The sequence below is a fragment of the Notolepis coatsorum genome (assembly GCF_963971535.1).
Source record: "Notolepis coatsorum genome assembly, chromosome: 13".
Taxonomy (NCBI): Eukaryota; Metazoa; Chordata; class Actinopteri; order Aulopiformes; family Paralepididae; genus Notolepis; species Notolepis coatsorum.
In genome coordinates this window covers 41,771,977-41,781,504 of record NC_140177.1, presented here as the reverse complement: position 1 = coordinate 41,781,504, position 9,528 = coordinate 41,771,977, and positions in this window count along the sequence as shown.

Below are 9,528 nucleotides of genomic sequence, written 5' to 3'. Positions count from 1 at the left end.
ACACACTAGTGCAAACACCCACCAAAACACACCGAACAAACTACCACCAAAACCCAAACTAACCAACGTGCCCACCGCACACCAACACCAACTGTCTGTCGCCCACTACCGAGCCCCCATTTATGTTACGTACCCCTGTGGGGAGACGCAACACAAGGCCACAGACAGGGTAGGTGAGGGTGCAGTGACACAAAACGCAAGAGACAAATTGCAAAATAATAATATTTATTTCACAAAAGTCAAGATCAGCAACACAGAGAGCACGGAGGACCTACCAGTGAGCACCAAATCAAATATCAAAAAGAAACAAAAGCCCACCCCTCCCTTTACAGGCGCGGACGCCCCAAAGTACAGGTGGTGGTGCTCACTCTAAAGCTGGTGTCTTTAACAGTAGGTCACCTACGTGATGCAAAATGTAGACCCAGGGTATCTTCCTGCCCTCAATGTCCCTGTGTGCGAAACAAAATATTAATACAAAGCAAAGCAATCACCATAGGCTGGGTGACGAGGAATAAATACACACGTTAGAAACAAAACAGAAATGTACAAATACTAAACTAATGCCAAACAGGCCACAGCTCTACAGAACACAAACAGCACAAAACTATACTAAAGACCTAAACTAACTGACAGCACAAAGTGCCAGAGCCTTCACCAGCTCTATACTGAAGACATACCAAAATGAGCTCCCACACAGACCAAGTATAATTACCACCACACACAGACCAAGTATAGTTACCACCACACACAGACCAAACGAACCAGGGAGCCAACTAACACTGAAACAAAAAGGGTATATGAAGGGAGAGTGGATGTTGATTGCAGAATCAGTTTCACCTGCCACTGCACTGGGGTGAGTTGCTGATTGACCAGCTGCTGCTGCAACTGGGACTGGGAGACACCTGAGAGTGGGATATGTAGACACAAGAGGGAGACAAGACAACAACAAACAAAACATGCCTATATATACAACAGATAACATACATTACTCCCTCTATATACATACATAAGGACACCGTCCGTAACAAGGTATAACTACCCCCTCTAAAAACCTAGGAAAGAAAAAGAAACAAAAAAATATATATATATTTCCATTTCATGACTATTTTTTTTCTTTTTAATTGTGCAGTCCACCCTTTGACCAATCTAATCACTGATCAAGTATGGATAATTACTACTGAACACTACTGAAGTAGTACCATTTTATTTCACTGTGTAATATTATAATGTTCCATTATCCTGTTTTAAACCACCAAAATCCGTTAATATGGTTAGTCATGCATTTGCCCGTTACACCTACTTCCCCCACCTACCAATGTTAGTCTTTTGCAGCCTTTTAGTAACTTGCATACATAACCTAATCCTCCAAATTATCTATATATTTTTCCTTTTTTATTTCCTTTTAATTTCCTACTTTTTTATTCATCTTAAGATTTAATATCTAACTATTCCCCGGAGCGGCATAGCCCCTTCTATGCATTTCCTCCTCGTTCCTTTCAGCCTGTGGCCTCTGCAGACACAACCTTTTTACACAATTTCTTTGATAATGACCCAATATCCCACAGTTCCAGCACGGCTGTCCATGACCCTTTCTTGGTGGGGCGGAACCACAAGCCCCGGGGGCCCCCTGCCTGTAATCGGATGGCCCTGGTACCACCCTTAGCCGGGACGGTGGCCCGCCCAAATCACTCTGTTGTTGAATGGAGGGTCCTGGAAACTCAACCCTCCTGTGGTACCTGTCACAATGCCCTCGCTGCTCAGCTCCCCGTTTAGGTAACAGAGCACGTGGCGTCTCTTGGTCATGTATCTCTCGTCTTGAAACTTGCATCAATATACCAAAAATCGTAGTTGCCATTATTTTAGCCTGTTCATCCTGTTCTCGCTCTCGTACTTCCGCCCAGTGAGCGGCTTGGTCGATAGCCAGCTGCCTCTCCACCAGGTCTCTACGGACTGTCTCATGTCTTTCGAACGCTTCCACGAACGCTCTCTGTCGTTCTGGAGAGAGGCAAGTTCGCCTCTCCTCCTCCACCCTGGCTGTTTGGCTCCTCGTCACCGGGTTTCGCACCCCGTTCTGGCTCTGGTGTCGGGGAAGATCTGGATAAGGGAAACTTGTGGGCTGAGAAAATTCCTCATGTTTATGTCCATACCTGTTGTCGGCCCCACATCCTTGTGGCTCAGAATCGCTCTGTATTGGCCCCTCCCTTCGTCTTCCCAACTCCTGTCCAGTCTCTGTTCCAGCCGTAAGACCAGGGTGGCCCTCCTGGGACTGCCGTAAAAATGCAGCCTTTCTCTGTCTCTTTGTCATTTTGTAGTTACCTGAAGCGGTTTCTCCAGTCTGGATTGGCACCGTCGACTCTTGTTCGACGGACACTGGTTGGATTAGAACAGTTAACTCTGCCTGTCCCTCCTCCATGACCCCCTGTATTGGAGTCAAAGTCATCACTTCAAGCCTCTCCACCATGTTCGTCACATGAGGGGAGTCCGTCATATCCAAATCAATCAGGTTAATGTCACTGGTCAATTCTATCTAGGGAGTGCCTGCAGAGGTTGTCGGCTTTCCCCCACTATCGGCCCTGTGTTGGCCTTTTACCTCTCGTGTCTTCCTTTTCTGCTTTTTGTTTCCTTTCTTCCCCACTCTTCCCCTTTTCTTACACTTCAATACAAGTTTTTGTAAAGGCCTGAATATTTTTGGCCATTTCTTTTTCACTTCTAGTATTATATTACCGGTTATTGAAATAGACAGATTGTCAACACTTGTTATTGTTATTTCATCTAAGCCTCCAGTTGCTCCTAACAAAGTTTCACCAAGGTGAACTTGCTCTACATTTGACATTCTCACACTTTCAACCACTCCTGTAATATTCCCGTTTGAAAAAACAAGTTTCTCTGTGTTTACTTTATCTATCAACTTGAGTTAAAGTCACCCACACTTTTAGATTTTATCGGTGCAGACCGGAACTGACTATTTTCTTATCACTCATACTATACCCCCAGGCTCCCTATTCAGCCTTCTTTCCCCGGTTGGCATTGGAATCGTCAGAACTTCACCTGTCCTCGCCGAGCACCTGTCGAGACAAAAGAAAAATACCTGCACTTAATATCAGCGCCACTTTCCGCCTTATTCCATCAACATTTTACTCATTTGGAACATCGGACTTCTCTATACTAATAGAACTTAGAGAGATTGTGTGATTTATTTAAACATAACAACACGGCCTTAGCTTCGTTCTCTCCGTTGTCCAGTTGGAAAACTCTGGATTTTCCAATCCCTTCTTGTGTAACCCCTCACACGAATCTCAGAGGAACACAAATTTGCATCAATCTCGCCGTCTGTTCCGGTATGCTGTTGGTCCTCCTTAGAACAATCAGAATTAGTATCACAACAGCCTATCATTTCTAACATTCTGGTGGATATTTGTTATTTAGCTGTTAAAATTCAGTTTCTTTGATGATTTGTCATATATACCTCATAAGTTACTTTAAATAACAACGTCAGCTTAATAATAATAATAATAATAATAATAACTTTATTTGTATAGCACTTTTCATACAGAGGTTGCAGTTCAAAGTGCTTCACAACAGTAAAAAATACAGGCATAAGCGAGCATAAAAAGATAGACAGGTAGAATCACAGTGTTTCACATTAGGATCTAGCATCCCAATAGGCTCTCCGCTTACAGTTTTCAGTAACACAAATAGTAAAAATAGTTTAAAATTATTCAGTTTAAAAATAGTCAAAAAATTATAAAATAGAACGGACATAAAAAATACAGGCATGAGCGAGCATAGCAAGATATGGCAAATAATCACAGTGTTTCACATTTGGATCTAGCAAATAATAAAAATTGTTTAAAATGATTTAGTTTAAAAATAGTCATCAGTAAGAAGTAAAAAGTGCAATAACCGACACATGAATTTGATAGGCAGTGTATAAGAGTAGGCAGGGTAAGAATAGTGCAGGTAAATACAAGTTGTGTCAGGATATCCCTGATGTTTCCTCTTGCCACTAGGTGGTAGCAGATATCTATCAGTGAAATGCCTGAGCAAAGAGATAGGTTTTAAGCTGTCTTTTAAAGATGTCTAGTGAGTTGGCTTCCCTGATGTTTTGGGGTAGTTTGTTCCATAGTTTTGGGGCATAGTTGATAAAGGCTGCATTACCAATCCTCTTTTGACTGCTTCTGGGAGCCTCTAGTAGTCCAGCAGCTGATGATCGCAGTGTTCTTGCTGGTGTGTAATTTATTAGAGTGTTGGCGATGTAGCTAGGTCCCTGTCCATTTAGAGCTTTGTATGTAAGGAGAAGGACCTTAAAGTCAATTCTAAATCTTACAGGAAGCCAGTGTAAAGCAGCTAAGACTGGACTAATGTGCTCTCTCCTTTTGGTTCTAGTTAGCAGTCGGGCTGCAGAGTTTTGGATTAGCTGAAGCCTCTCTGTGGTTTTCTTAGGGAGACCTGTGAAAAGTGCATTACAGTAGTCTAACCGGCTAGATATGAATGCATGAATTAGCTTCTCAGCATCGTTCTGATTAATAAATGGTCGTACTTTTGCTATATTTCTGAGATGGAAGAACAATGTTTTCGTCACTTTGCTAATATGAGAATTGAAGTTCAGTTCTGAATCTATGATAACCCCAAGACTAGTGACCTCAGATTTGATCCAAGGGGTTAGTCCCCCCAGGTTCTTTATTAATGTTTCTTTTTTAGTTTTGGAGCCGATAATTAGAATTTCAGTTTTGTTCTCGTTTAGTTTCAGGAAGTTCTTACTCATCCATTTATGTATTGCCAGTAAGCAGTCTGTAATGGAGCTAATCACTGTATCATTTGGTTCAGCAGATATGTACAGTTGTGTATCATCCACATAGCTATGGAAATCTACATTATGTTCTCTGATGATATCACCCAGCGGTAACATGTAAAGGGAGAAGAGTAAAGGACCTAAGCAACTCCCTTGTGCAACTCCATAGTTGTTGTCGTATATATCAGACATGTGATCTCCTAGTTTAACATAGAATTTCCTCCCTCTGATGTATGTTTTAAACCAGCCCAGCACATGTTCTGAGAAACCGACATGGTTTTCAAGACGATCGATTAGAATATCGTGATCGATTGTATCAAATGCTGCACTGAGATCTAACAGGATAAGGATGGAGATCTTATTCTCTCATTAATGACTAAATGTAGATGTAATTTTAACATTCTCCTCATTTGTTTACTCTTCTCTGGGAAAGTCAAAAAATGTATTCCTATTTAACATCACAATCAATATTCACATTTTAACCTTTCATCACATACTTCATACAACATCATTTTCATAATTAATAAAATCCTGTCATTCCCCCCTACATTCACAGATTCTACCTTTAAAGAGTACGTTCAGCCGAGTTCTATTTTCTACTAATCGATGACGTTGTTGAAGTGTTGAGGTCCTTTCTCAGCACAATCCATGCTGTGCTTCACACTGGATGCTGTGACGGGGTACCTACCTGATGTGGAATAATCTGACCAGATATTATTCACAAGGCAGACAACTGAGTCTTTGATAAAGGATACAGTTTACCGACAGAATGACATGTTGCAACATGGAGAGACCTGGATTACAGCAATGGTCCTATATGTATGTAACAACCATCAAATGCACTCACAGCCAAGGCCAGATTAAGAATTCAGAGGCCCTTGGGCCAGATTCTTGTGGAGCCCCCCCCCACACCCACACACATATGTAAAAAAAAAAAAGAAAGAAAAAAAGCTGGATCCGTAACATTGTCCAACCAATCCTCCCGGTTTTCATGTTCAAGCACCGCCGGCGGCGGGCTGTCATCATCGCGGTCTGCCTCAGAGTCAGAGTAATTCGTGTTGGTGTTGGGGCTGGGCTGTGGAGATGCGGCGGGCGTATACGAACAGGTGGCAGCCACTGGTGGTGGTGGGCCGGCTGAACTAGAGGCTGCCGCTGTCTCTTCTCTGTCGCTAGCATCAATAATAATAACGTTAGCATTCTCGTCCTTTCTGCCCGCGGCGCCTGGCTCAGCCTCTTTAACGTTGCTGCTACTACTAGTGCTAGCCAGGGGGCTATCCTCCTCCTTACCTGACGGGGTGAAAAAAGTAGAGATAGTCATATGCTTTGCCGAAGTAACGCGCTCTTTCTGTCCCTTTCCTGTTTAGATTTTAACTTAGCAGCTCCGCTTTCCCACTGTTTAACTTTTTTATCCATGTTTTTTGAGTCTCATATGATCATACAGTACTACTCGAGTCTTAGCCTACTTGATCAACTTGCAAGTGCAATTCTCGCGGTCAGTGGTCACCTGACCTGACCTGACAGTGACCCCTGGACCTGGACGTCAGTGTCACGTAGACTCAACGTCTCTCACCCCTCATTATCAAACAATCAATCATATTTTTATTTGCAATACAATTTTTTTTATAAAAATAGATAGAGATGAGATGAGATGATACTAGTAGTCACTATAGATCAGGGGTCAGCAACCTTTTTGACATGGAGTGCCTGTTTGAAATATAGTTGTAACTAGATGCTGTGAAAGTAAACGCTGGATGAGGATCTGATTATATATATTTTTTTTTTTTTTACTATTGTGTAGTGGAGGCCCCTAGTCATTAGGGGGAGCTCGATGATATCCGCTATCAGCACCGGCGGGTCTCTGCTGTCTGTCATGAATAATGATCCCAATCTGCCTCATTCGTGTCGGGCTGCGTCTATTCTTTTACCAACGGATTTCCAGTTCCGCGTTTGCGTTCTGCGATCTGATTGGCCACTGGCGTTTCTGGTGCGATCTGATTGGCCACTGACGTTTCTTAGGCAACTCTTTCGAAGTTGGTTAAGGTTAGAGTATGGAATCAGGGCTGGTGTTCTATCGCCCTGCTCTAAGACAAACTCTAACCTTAACCAACTTCGAAAGAGTGCCTAAGCTTAACCGGTGAAAGAAAGAGGCGTCACACGATTGGCACTACCAGAAACGTCAGTGGCCAATCAGAGCGCAGAACGCGAACGCGGAACTGGAAATCCGTTGGTAAAAGTATTCAGGCGTTGGGGCTGGGATGTGGAGATGCAAGTTTTGACTTTTTATTGCTGTTTTTACCTCAAACGGAAAACCTCAAACTCTTATGAAGAGGAGAAACAATACTCAAGATTAGCCACTTGCAGACGGCAGGGTATGACGTACTGTATATTTTAGTTGATGAAATATTTTAGTTGACTAAATATTTTAGTTGATGAAATATTTTTTCATTTCAGTGTCACAGTATGACATCGATCTCCAAAATAAGAAAAAAAAATTAAAAAAAATGTGGGGCCTCTAGTGACGAGGGGCCTCCAAAAAAATTAAAAATTAAAGTTAAAAAAATATATATATATTTGGGGCCTCTAGTGACGAGGCGCCTCCAAAAGGCCTCTAGTGACGAGGGGCCTCCAAAATTTGTTTTAATAAAAGTTTTTTTTCTTTTTTTTAAATCGTCACTAGAGGCCCACGGGCCGCGGCCCAAACGGCCCGGTCGTTAATCCGGCCCTGCTCACAGCACACACATCCACACGCACACACTCACTTTAAACAAACAACTCACTGCAGCACCCACTTTACACACTTTAGAACACCTAAACACAAACAAACCAATAACTGTGCGTAAAAATAATATGTGGAACTTGTGAGATACATTTTTTTATGTATGTCTTTATAGCTACAAAAACCCTGTTTGTTGAAAACATCTCCTAATGTGTGTATGTCCTGCTTTTCCCATTTAGGGTATCTTATAGGTCGTTTTCCAATCAGGAGTACATTGTTATTGAATAGGGGAGTATGACTATGCCATTTATGTTGGTTAGAATATTTTTTTTGTGTTTCACGCCATATTCGGATCACATGAGTAATAAGGGGGCCAAATTTCAATTCGCATTGCTTAATTGATAATATGGTGTATACTATGTCCTGCAGTCTATGTGGTGCTACTATATTTACTTCTAAGTTTCTCCAGGATACAGATGCTTGGGAATCAAACCAGGTTGTCAGTGGTCTTAAAGAGTACGCTTTAAAATAGTGGTAAAAATCTGGAAATTAAACATTTTTATCTCACCAGTTCCACATATTATTTTTACGCACAGTTATTGGTTTGTTTGAAGGCTCATGGAGTCCCATTAAGGATACCAATTGAGCACCACAGATATCACAAATTATTCTATGAAAGAGAGACATCGAGAGGTTTCGTATCTGATTTTTATCATCACTTACTAACGTCCTCGTATGGAATCCTCCCCCTAGACTCAGTCTGGAGGAGGGATATACCAGACTTGGAAATACATTTTGATTGGCAAGAAGTCTAGGCAAATGTTCGAATTGCGTCACGTAACGCGGACCATCAACAAATTAATCTTAATTATATTCATAGGACATACCTGACTCCTATAAGATTGAACAGAATGGGACTTAAACAAGACTCCAGATGTTCCTTATGTACAAATGTGGATGAGGGTACATTTATGCACATGTATTGGGATTGCCCACCAGTTAAGATATTCTGGAAAGAAGTGGCCCAGCAATTATCAAATTTCTTATTTCTGAACATACCTGTACACCCCTCTGTATTGCTGTTGAATGATGTTTTTCAGTTTGCAGCCCCTATACAGCTAAAGAGATTAGTTTTATCTGGTCTCACAGCGGCTAAAAAGCTGATAGCATCACGATGGTTTCAACCGGAATTTTTTTTTCGGAAGGTATGGGTTCTTACATATCTCGATGTGATCTATCTAGAAATATCTACAGCAAGAATTTTAGGTGTCAGTGAAGCCAAAATTGCAATCTGGTTAGAAGTGGTGGAGAGAATAAAAGCTAGCATATGAGTGCCTGGTTAGGAACGAATGATAATGGATGGATTATCCAAGTGGGGGTCCGGGGGGGGTTGAGCGAGCGAGAGCATATGTATGTAGGGTATTAGATAGCAAGTATTAGGTGTATATCTCGTATACTACATTTATTTAAATGGTGATTTCATTGGATGTTTACTGTTAATGCTTGTATGTCTAATTGTATGTTATGTTTAAAAAATAATAAAAAAATAAAATAAAAAAAAAAGAACACATAAACACACGTTATATTTATTGGGAAAGAATTTGCACTACAACCCATACCTCATTACACCTTACTGTAAATTGTACCTAAATTGTATAGTATATTGTATGGTAACTCAGTTACTTCTACTCTGCATTGAACATTGTACATTATGTACATACTGAACACTTGTGTCTACGTACGTGACTTCTATTTTTTACTTGCTATACTTATTTTATTTTATTTTATACTTATCTATTTTTGTCTAGCACAGTCTCTGGAGCGTAACAGAAAGAAGCATTTTTTTTTATAAAAGTATTCTGTACTTCTGTATGACAACTAATAAAGAAACTTGAACTTGAACTATAGCATAGATCTCTGAAGAATGGCGAGCTAACAAAGTACACAGTACATTTTGCAGAGTAAATTTTACTCAAACTGAGTACATTTTACTCAAACTGAGTACAATTTTACTCAGTTT